Source organism: Lonchura striata, chromosome 1 (assembly GCF_050655825.1).
Source record: "Lonchura striata isolate lonStrDom1 chromosome 1, ASM5065582v1, whole genome shotgun sequence".
Classification (NCBI taxonomy): Eukaryota; Metazoa; Chordata; class Aves; order Passeriformes; family Estrildidae; genus Lonchura; species Lonchura striata.
The window spans coordinates 15,813,461-15,824,667 of record NC_140703.1 but is presented as its reverse complement, the minus strand read 5'-3'; the positions used below and the strand labels follow the sequence as shown (position 1 = coordinate 15,824,667).

General features: G+C 49.8%; 1 long non-coding RNA gene across 4 annotated transcripts in view; it reads left to right on the top strand.

Annotated features, from left to right (window-relative positions):
• The first annotated feature begins 10,421 nt into the window (after positions 1 to 10,421).
• Positions 10,422 to 11,207, top strand: part of LOC146768602 (uncharacterized) — a 35,276-nt gene continuing 34,490 nt past the window's right edge. For all 4 annotated transcript variants that reach the window (XR_014950341.1, XR_014950367.1, XR_014950373.1 and 1 more), the window contains exon 1: positions 10,422 to 11,056. This is a non-coding gene — a long non-coding RNA (uncharacterized LOC146768602). The remainder of the gene's footprint in view (positions 11,057 to 11,207) is intronic.

Sequence of the window (11,207 nt, the reverse complement as noted above, 5' to 3'; positions counted from 1 at the left end):
GTCTGTGTGGCTATAGAGACAATTTTTTTTTGCTTAGAAGAGGTCTGGTCTCCTTTGGCATGTGGAACAAAGCATTATAAACTGCCAGCCAGTAGGATTACTGGTGGCACTGTCTGAATTGTCAGGAGTTCACATCTCACGGCCTCCTGCTGAGGGCAAGGGACCATGTCTCTTGATTTTGCTGGTAACAACTCAGGTATAACCAGGGGATGGTAAGAGCTGCTGAGAGATCTGCATCCCCAAGGGAGAAGCTGGACTGCAGTAAGTGCATCTGCACCACCTTCCACGTGCTGGACACTGCTTGCTCCTCTGGGCCTTGGGGGTGTCTGCAAGTGCCTCTGCAGGACAGCTGAGGAGCTGAGAGCACAGGCCTGGTTTAGAGCAGTGTCTGCATGGGTACACTGACCCATCTGGGGTAAAAGGCAGGGCAGGTGAAGGAGGAGAGAGCTACAAGAGCCACAGAACAGGAGACATCCAGCCAGCTAGCTAATGTGTCAGGCAGAAGAGCATCCAATACCTCCTTCAGACTGGCATATCCCACAGGTGACAGGGGATATAAAACAGCCATGTTTTGTTTCTCCTGAGAAATATGACTATTTTTATTTTCTGGTATAAGGGCAAGGAGACAACTTGTCAGGCAAAGGAAGCCTCTGCCTCCTCCAGAGTTCTGTCGCTTCACTTGAACTCTGACAGCGGGAACTGCCCTGGGAGTGCCACTTGCTCTCTTGCCTTAGCTTTCAGCAGCTGATTTTTGGGCTTTTGCTATTTAAAATTGCATTAGGTAAATGTTTCATGGTTTATTTTGTAAAATACCATATGCTATACCCCTGTACTGAGTAAATAAAGAGAAGACTGGGTGCAGAGGATCTTAGCTCACAGCTGTGCTGGTACTTCAGTATCTCACTTTGATACAAAAGCAGCAACAAAAACATTTTGGTCCCTAAGCCACAGAAGCAGAGATGCAGGAGGTGTCACACCATTCTGGGAGGTGCTAGGGTGCCAGGAGCTGGTGGGCTCAAGATGGTGTGGGTGAACACAGCTGCTCTGCCTTTCCTGTGCTGCCAGAGGTTTACTGGTGCTGCTCTGTGGTTACAGGTGTGGGGGTCCTTTCTGGGAGAGAGGAAGGATTACTGGGGCCTGAGAAAGAAGATTTATCCCTATTTGGTTTATTTACCCCAAAACACAGTCCTTGGCAGGCAAGAAAATGCTACTAGCACAGAGCATACCTGTGCAATGGAAAGCTCACCAGGGTAAAAATTATTTTTTATTTACTCCTTTTCTTTTTAGTCACCATTGTTTTTATGATGTCTCATTGTACAAGTATTGTCCACTGCAGCACATCAGGAACAAATGTGAGGCATCACAAAAACAACGATGACTATTAATGCTCCATGACACATTCAGAAAAAATGATGACTTATCAAACAAGCACCAAACAGAACTTCATTTTTCTGAATGTGTGTCATGGGGCATTCATATCTCAGGCTTTTATGCTGTAGTGGATGTTTCAATTCTGGAAAATGAGCTGACATTGGGATCTACGACATAACAGGATGTGCTTGGCTCTGGTGGTTCTTGCTGTAAGATTTCTTGGTTCTTCTTTTGTAGATGCATCTACCACTGAGTCATGAGATGAAGCGTTTTTTCCTCTCTTCTTAAGGGGGATGAGATGAGATGATCGATGCTGGTCTTGTCCTTCTCTGCCTGCTGCCTTGTCCCCTGTTTGAGAGTTGCAGTTTCTGCTGCCTGGGTATTAGCTGGGATCAGTTTTGCTCGGTGATGTGCTCCAGAGCCAGTGCTGAAGGAATGGGAGGGAGGCTCAGCCCTGTGATCAAAGCAGGTCTGTAGTTGTGCTGTGGTCCTGTAGCACTCACGAGATGGGCAGACTGAGCAGGCACCCAAAAGGGCAATGGCTGGTTCTGTGGAAGATACAAATCTTCTATCCCAGCATTAATCCATGTGAAAACAGCAGCACTTGCTGCCCAAACTTGGCCTTTCTAGTAAAGTAGCCAGAACCTGCTTGTACCTCTATTGGCCTCTCCAGAGGGAGGTTCTTAGGCTTCTGCCACAGGCAGTGTGGGACACGGCTAGATAATTTAATTTCTAAACTAAAACTCTAAGTAAATAGGTCAAGTAGAAAACCATAGCTGCTACAAGCCTTTCTTGAGATGTTTGCCAAAGTGATGCCATGGGGAAAAGACCCTGATTTTGTCCTTATTCTGCAACAGATATTCAGGTGCTGCAGCTACTAATGTAAGAGATCTGGCCTCAGGATTTTGGATAAGATCAGTTTGTAGTAGCTATCGATCTTGTGAGATACCACTGCTGGGCAATCTTATCTCATGCTGTGGGAAGAAAGATAAGGGTTAATTGAAGGAAAGCACAGTAAGAAGCCCTGTGCCAATGAACTGGCCTCCTGGTCTCCTCTGCCAGCTTCAGCTCAGAAAAGGAGTGCCAAACCCAACCTTTTCACTCTCTTCCCCAGCAAATTGCTTCTTCCCTCCCTGCAGATGGAAGTTTACCACAGGACCTTTTCTCATCCTTCCAGCCTGGCTGCCTTGAGCAGCAGAAGCATTGGGAGCCTTTCCCCCCACTCAGAGGTGCAGCTTCAGCCTTTACCCTTTCAGAGAAGTGCCAGATCAGCTCTTGAGGGCCTCTGGTGCTTGCCCCAAACTGAAATTCCCCTCAGCTCTGCTCCAGCCCCCTCACCAGAACTGCTCTTCCTTTGTGATGAGGAGTTGCTTTCTCTCTCACAGGAACATCAGGGACACAGGTGAAGGATTTTTCCCAAAGCATGACATGGCTGCTGCTCCCCTGGACCTTCTGGTGGAGCTGGGAAGGTGTGAAAAAGGACTGTGAGCAGAAAAGAGCGGGCATGTGAGGAGCTACCTCACATAGTGATCAGTAAAGCATCTGCCAGCTCCTGTCCAGGGCTTCCAGGCTGGGGTTCAGGGGCAGAGAAGGAGGGCAGGGATCAGCTGAGCTGGCCCAGTGAATAAGCCAGGCTCTGTGCATGGGGCAGCAGGGCAGGTGAAGAGAATGGGCAGGCACAGAAATGGCTCCGTGAAGAGATGAGCTGGGTCATCAGGAAGCAAGATTTGAGTCATAACTTTGTCACACTCTCAGCCCTGGCTTGTGGCTTTTCTTTCTGTGCAGAACTCCCATCTGAAGTGTGATTTACCCTTTGGGCAGGGGCATGAGTTGCCTGCCTTGCTGGGCCTCCTGCTTCCCCCTCTTTTTTTCATCTGAGGACCAGCTTATTCTCACCTTCTGTGACACTTCCCACCATCACTGTCTATTCTAGTTTTCCTTTCCTTCAAAATGCCCACTCTGAATGGTTCATTCTTCCTCTTTGAATGACACTTCAGGACCCTGCCTATGCACATCAGCCTAAGGGAGGAGAGGGGACTTCCAAGGTGTCCTCATGGTTTCAGATTATGGTTCCTCATGATCATGCCTACCCTGAGAAACCCCTCTCTGGGTTGCTTTGCTCTTGACTGCCTTTGTCAGTGCTGTCAGGAACGACTCCTGGCTCTGGAAGGAACCTCTTGGCTGTGTTCTGCCATGGAAAGTGCACAGCCTGGGCCTGCTGCCCTTTCTGAGTCTCACTGGGCATGGAGCCCATGGTGCTGTGAGACCCTGCTAGGGCGGTGTTCTATCCTGCCCACCTGCCTGCCACCAGCATTGACCCCAGTGAGGTGCCAGGGCCTCGCCTGCCTTTGCTTTGGCTGCTATTGTTCGACAGTTTCTGCCTCGGGTGCGTCTGAAGCGTAGTTTTGAGATAACAGGAAAAGATAACGCCACAACGGAGATGCTCATTGGTTGTGTTTCCCACACACTCTTTCTGCCTACATAAAAACAGCAGGTAAGTGTTTTGGCCTGCTGCCTGGCCTCCCACACAAATGCCTGCTTTCATTTCCAGCCCTTTGGTGTGGCACGGGGCAGGCGAGCGAGCACGGTGCAGAGGCAGAGGGGTGCGAGGAGAGACGCGCTTGGTGCTGTCACTGCTGTCCACCGAGAGGAGCAGCTCTGGAACAGCACTGCCTGCAGGCATCCCCAGCTGCATTTCCCCGTGTGCCACTCCCTGCCTCAACAGCAGTGAAATGGGGACAGGCGGTAAGGCTGCTGCATTTGGACAACCTGCCCTTGTAGAGCCACAGGATGAAATGTCTGGGACTGCTGCTCTTAGCAGCTGGAATTAGGCAAACCCCTCTTCCTCTTAAAGCCAGGGTGAGCTTTCCCATGAGTAATGGCAATGAAATAAAGGCATGCTTGTTTACCAACAAGTTCCTATAGAAGGGTGCCCTGGTATCCAGCTTTTCTTTCATAAAACATGCATGCACATCACGTGCTTCCACGATGGGCTCTTTGCAAAGCCTGCGTCAGCCCCTTTCCCATTTGGCTGGCTGCCCCAAACCCTGCTGTGCTTGTTTTCTGGAGGATCCTGCTGGGCAGTTCCTAGAAAGGAACTCTGTGCCAGGGCACTGGGGGCTTGCCCTGCTCTGTCTTGGCTCTCCTCTTACTCCTGACTCATCTCACAGTGACTGGTGTGTCCTGTCTGTCCCTTGTGACTCGCCCTGCCCTGAGCAGTAGGCACATGGCAAATCAGGGAGAGCAAGGGCAGTCTGTAGGCTTGGGATGCCCCTGTCTGCCCCTTGGGATGCCCCTGTCTGCCCCTTGGGATGCTCCTATTCCTGCTGGGAATGGGATTTTTCCTCTTGTATGAGAAGGGAGTAGCTATCGGTTTGTGCTGGCACTGCTGTTTTCCTCAATCTCTGCTTTCCTGGAATTTTTACAGCTGTTGAAGGCACCACCTGAGGGAGCTGTGTCTCTGGGAATGGCTGCACAGCACCAGGCTGCACCAACAGCAAGGGCGACTGCCAGGCCCCTGTGCTGCAGACACAGCGGTCACTGCAGTGACCAATTCTAGCTGGCTTCAGTGATTTCAGCAGCCAGGGCCACTGTAGCACATGGAAGAATGAGGATGTGGTTCCTGCTGCTGGTAGGAAATGCTGGTATTTCAAACCCAAAATTCAACCAGGAAAACCTCCGATGCTCTTCTGCTGAACTTACAGTTTCTACGGACTCTATTTTTCTTTTAGCCATTTATAAATGACAAAGCTTAAGATAAGACAAGCTTAGCCTAAAGCTATCCACTGCAAAAGAGGAACTAAGCAACATGGAGATTTTTAAAAAGCACTGTCAAGAAGGAAACTTGTCTGCACAGCAAGTGACTTGTAGGAGCTTTAGGTCCTGTAGTAGAAATTAAATACCAAGTGTTGAAGGAGTTGATCAGAATGCAAAGTTTTCCAAAGGAGGGTGTGTTTAATAAGGAAGAAGGGGTGGAAATAAAAGGTGTCCCCATCCTGTTTCTTTCAGACATCTTGTCTTGCCTAGAAATTCAGGTTGCAGGTGGGCTGCCTTGTTTGATGCTTCAGAAAACAGCAAACATATCCCTGACTGTTGCTGCCAAACTACACTCTCTTATCAGTTTCATTCTTGTCCTTCTCACCTCTCTTCCTTGGCACAGGTACAGTTTGGCTGGGCTATGTTCTAGGGAAAAGAGGCTAGACATGTATGTCCCTGAATATCAAATGTTACCTGCAGTAGGCCTCCCCGTTGATGTTGGGAACATCACATCAGGAAAACTGGATTTCTGTTAAATTGGAAAACCTCCAAACTGCATCTCTGAAGAGCCACAGGTGCCAGGGTTAGAGGCAATGTCAACAATGTGAGGAGAGGCATTTCAGGATGGCAACCAGAGAAGAATCAGCTGTGAATCTCCTTTGTCTCAAAGCATCTGTGCTAGGGAAGAGCATCTGTGACAGAGCACCTTAGGCAAATGGAGGCCTGGTGTCTTATCTAGAGATGAAAAAGGGCACCACGACCTGCAGGCACCAAAGCAGCTGTCTCAACTGACTCAACACATGTACACACATGCTAAGCAGTGGGAAAGGATGGTCCTCTCCCTCTCCTGGAGTTTTGAGGAACACATGCTTCTGAAAGCCTTATGAGAAATGCTACAGAATAAAGGTTTACAGGCCTAAATTGACCAGAAGGGAAGCAAAAGCTCTGCTTCTCCAAGGTGTAAAAGGAAGACACTGCATCCTTTTGGAAGCAACTGCTGCAGGAAGCTGGGATAGAAGAAATGGTGCAGATGATACTTCTCTGTGGGACTGGTGAGGCTCAGCCCAGCTCTGCAGGCTGCACTGCAGGCGCTGAACCTCTGTGGACTGAGTTTGGGGATGGGAAGGGCTGCCTGGGCCTGGACACTTGGCTCATGTCCCACGTGGAACCTGGCTGCTCTGCTCCTTCTCCCAGCTCCCAGTGTCATGTGGCTGTGTGAAGAGGAAGCAGTGGTGTCACGGGGCAGTCGTGTCTTGGAAGCAGAAACTTGTCTGCAGATGGTGTGGTGGCACCCGGCCAGGAGCCCAGGCCATGGATCTCTGCCATGGGTCTTTTGGCAGCTTTGGCAGGCTGAACACCTACCTGCTGCCACTTTAGGGTCAGCCTTTTGGTCAGGGACAGCCCAGAGTGGGCCAGGATGGATGCCCTACCTCAAATGTGCTGCTGAAGACATTTCCTGGGGAGAACTGTATGCACAAAGAATGGGAATTTCATGTTATGCCCATTTAACACGCAGAGCGGTGGGTTCTGGGCTACAGTCTCTTCCTTGGTTGGTGAACAGCATGGCTGGAACAGGGGACACAAGGCTGGACTCATGCCAAGGGACAGCTGGACCAGGGAGCTGCTTAGACTCACTGGAGGAGAAGGGGAATTTGTGGGCTGGCCATACAATGAAGACAAGAGTTTAGGGATGCAGCACTTGTTAGCCAGTTTGTGGAGCACACCTCTAGGCAGGGAGGGAAGTTTACAGCACAGAACTATCTAGCAGCTCCAGAACAATGCCCTGTTCTGCAGGATTTGGCCCAGGTGTTTCATTCAGCAGGGCTGTCAGCTGTCTCCAGGGTTCAGAAGGAGAGGCTGCAGGAGCTCTGCCTGCAGCAGCCTGCTTGGTGCTGGTGTGAGTGTGGGGTGCACAAGAACATGTTGGTGCTGTCATCTAGTGGGACCATATGGGTACAGCTCAGGCACAGCTCTGTGCCCTTCCTCCCATGCCTTTTACTCCTCCCTTGCACTAATTCACATCATGACTATTAGGGCTGTATTTTGTGGCCATAAAGCTTTTCCTTAAAAGAGGCAGTGTGAAAGCTGTTATTGTTACAGGCTTCACACACAGTTTATGTCAGGCTTGTTTATCACAGACCAAGATTAAAGGGAGCTCATCCAAACTCTTGAACTTTGATGGCTCTCACATACTTACCCTTAGTAGAGTGCATTTTGTGCCTGTAGAAGAGAATGCCCAATGCACAAGCAATAATGGTTAACTGCCCATCTAATTTAGATCTCATTTTGCACCCAAAGGGATACAAGTGATCACAACTAGAGACTTCTGTTAAGCCCTTGATTCCTGTTATTTGTATATGAGACGAAATCACTATTTTCTGTTTGTGATCCTCACTACAATCACTTTCAGGCTCTGGTTCCTCTGGCAGCTGCTCAGACATGTTCTAACCACTTCCACAACACATGGCAAACCTCCCTGTCTGCTGCCTCGAAATTTCCCAGAAGGTGCATTGAGAAAACTTGTTTTTCAGAAGACAAAAACCAATGTCAGAGGCTCAGCGTTTGGGATGTGTTCAAGGCTGAGTGGCAACAGAAGGGCAGAGGTGGGATTAGGGCCATGCAGCTTATTTTAGGTCTCTCCTGGCCTGCAATGGCTTTGTCCTGTGTGGGTCTCCTTGTTCCTCACAAAGCAGAAGGAATCTTGGAACATCTGACACTGCTAATTCTGGTGGAGGAACTGGAACAGGGAGCACAGCTGACAAGGGGCAGCAAGGAAGTGAAAGCACTCTCCCCAAATGAGCAGCACTGTCATGTTTGTGTTTTTAAAGATACAGGGATTTCTTAATTTTATTTTAAATAGAACCGTAGAACAACCCACAGGTTATTCTTCTCTACCCTTCCTTCTTACCCTCCTTTTTTGGGAAGCACGTTAATCTGCAGGTTATGTCTGTGTAAATACAGAGTTTATTTTCTGAATCATTCCTAACTTTATTTCTCTTACTCTGTTCTGCTGCATAAATCACTCCTTGCCCCCTGGCTAATTATTCCAACTCATGGTGTCAAGTGTGGAGGCTGCAGAAACTTAGTGGTGCAAGCTGATGGTGAGTAGAGGAAGATCTTGATGGGATTTTGTTTCCACACATGGGGATGGTGTGGATCCTTGGAATCATAGAATCATTTAGCTTGGGAAAGACCTCTAAGACCATTGAGTCCAACCATTAATCCAGCACCGCCAAATCAGCCACTAAATAATGTCCGTAAGTGCCACACCTACACATCTTTAAAATACCTCTAGGGAGAGTGACTCCACCACATCTCTGGGCAGCCTTTCGGTGAAGAAATTGTTCGTAATATCCAATCTAAACCTCTCCTGGGGAGAAGAGCCCGACCCCCACCTGGCTCCAGCCTCCTTTCAGGCAGCTGGAGAGGGCGAGAAGCCCCGAGGAGAAAGCCCCGCAAGGCCAGGAGAGGGCACCTGGAAACAACAGTTCCGTGCACGGCTCTGCTGTGGGCGCTTCCCTTTCCCCTTTTATTTTATTTTCGCCTCGCCCTCTCCCCACCTTTTTTTACACAAAGCCTTGCGAGCCGTTTTCATCTTCCTGGGAGCTCGCAGCTCCGTGCCGTCAAAGAGGAGCTCGGTGTGCGGGGAGCAGCCGGGCGCGCCTCTCCCTTCTGCATCCGCTCCCCTGCTGCCCCAAATTCTCTCCCCGACTCTGCCCACACGCCCGTGCTCGCCCCCCGTGTAAAACACAAGGGCACACGCAAGTGTATTGTCACCACGCAGCAATTCAGGGGCCAAAACTTGATTCTTTTCCCCGCACCGGAAAGCTCTTCCCCAAAACGTGCGGATTTCAGTAAAAGAGCACCGGCGCTCAAGCCACGGTAGCTCCTTCCTTTCGAGGAAGGAGGAAAACGCCCCACCTCACTAAGCAAGAACATCAGGTTGGAAGCAGTGCCGGGCTTGGATGTCTTTTTGAGCTGCCACTACACCCTGGCTTTTGGAACACTCGTTGGAACAGGCTGCCCGGGGAAGGGGTTGAATCATCATCCCTGGAGGCATCTAAAAGACCTGTAGATGTGGAGTTTAGGGAGCTGATTTAGTGGTGGGCTTGGCAGTGCTGAGCTAATGGTTGGACTCGATGATCTCAGAATCTTTTCCAACTTAGATGATTCTGTGACTCTTATTTTTTGTGTTCATAATGGTTGAATGTTGCTGCCTGAAAGTACAGGTTTTCTGGAGGCTCAAAACACTGAGCCATCAGACTTCAAATCAAAGGTGTCAAGCTGGAGAAATGTTCAGAGCCCTGCTGCACTGTGGCTGGGTGCTCAGCAACACCAATTTCAGCCAGATTATAAAGCTCATGGCTATTTGTTTGGAGTGAATTTTAACACATGCAGTCACACTGCAGCATCCCCACCTTGCTTCCCTTCTGGGACCGTGAGTATCCCATGGTCTTTCCCTCTCTTATGCATGCAGAGATGGACTCTTCTCATCCCCAGTCCCTAAACGTGAGCTGTTTCCTCCTCACTTCTCGTGGGTGCTTGCAGATTCAGGCATGAAATCTCTACCAACAAATGCTTTTAACACGCTCTGCTGTGTGGCTTTGCTGTGTACACTTACGCCTTAATTGCATCACTTCCCTGAAACTCCCTTCCTCAGGTGAGCACCCCCTCTTAGTCAATGCATGACACAATAAACGTTTCATGTGCCCAGATAGTGCTCATATGACTCACATTACGTGTACATCTTCACTTATTAAGCACAAAGGCACTGCCTGCTCTGTGCTAAATTCACACTACAGACCGTGTGTATACAGGCACCTTTTCCATACAACTTCAAGTTTAAAAAAAATACTTGTTTTCTTTGCACAGACACACACGTACTTTCCTCTCTCTGGAAAAGACAAGCCTTTGTTGTTAGGCTGTCTTTGCTCCTCTGGTCTTTCTTTCCCCCCTTGTTTCTGATTCTGTTTTCTCTAATGCCTGTCTCTCCTGCTTGTTCAGGCTGTCAACTAAAGCTGCAAGGTGCTGCAGATGTGCCACTCGAAATCATGTTTGTCCAAGGCATTTTCCTGGGGCGACGTGTGGCTTGTTAAAATGGGCTCTTGTTTGTGCTCCTTCAGTGAATCCCCCTGCCCTGTTTTAAGGGTCCAAATGCAGCATTTTGACAAAAACACTTTCCTCTTGGGGGATGCTCTGTGCTGTGCTCCGGTGGGAGCTTTCCTCAAGGAGGTGCATTATCCATCCGTGTAAGAGCTAAAACCTGGCAACAGCTTTTGCAGACCCTGCTGTTGCCAGGATGGACTGGGTGGCTCTACCCAGCCTGCCTAAGCACACCTGTGCCCTGAGTGAGGTGTTGGATGGGTGGGGGGTGTTGCTCATGTGAGGGAGCTGAGGGAGAAGCAGAAAGGTGGGGTGCAACAAGCGGCAGCGACAATGGTGAGTGATGTGCATGGCTTAAGTGGCCAGAAGGGGTTTCAGGGTGGCTTGCTGGCATCAGCAAAGGTTTGTGGCTTTTAGGAGGGCACAGCTTGTGGTAGGGGCTCCCTGTTGATGGAATGGAAGCAGTCAGCCAGGCTGTGTTGTGCTGCAGTACCGGGAAGGGGAGGTCATGGGGATATCCTGTCACTCCCATGCTGAGCGCTCAGCACTGCACACCAGCCATTCCTGGGAGGTCTCCTGCACCTCACTGCTGCCTGGCTTGCCCATGGCTCTCAGTGACCAACCTTTTTGGGGCTCTTGCAAGTGATGGAGTGTCCCTGCCCACAGCTGCCAGTCTCTGCAGAAGGGGAGGGCCTGAGCCCTGGGCAAAGGGCATCAGCTCCACCCAGAGTTGAGCTACTTCCCCAGCTGTGCTCTGCATTTGAATAACAGCTTCCTGCTGCTCAGAGTGAATTGCCTCTCACTGAGAGACCAGACCTGTGAGGAGGTATGTGGATGACACCGAGAAGTGTTGGCTTTATAGGATTTGACTTGTGCAAAATCAGCTTATGGCTTTGCATACCTGAACAGTAGTGGTGACCTGTCCCACTGCTAAGGCAACATGCAGCAAAAAGAGCTGTGCCAAGTGTCTCCATCCC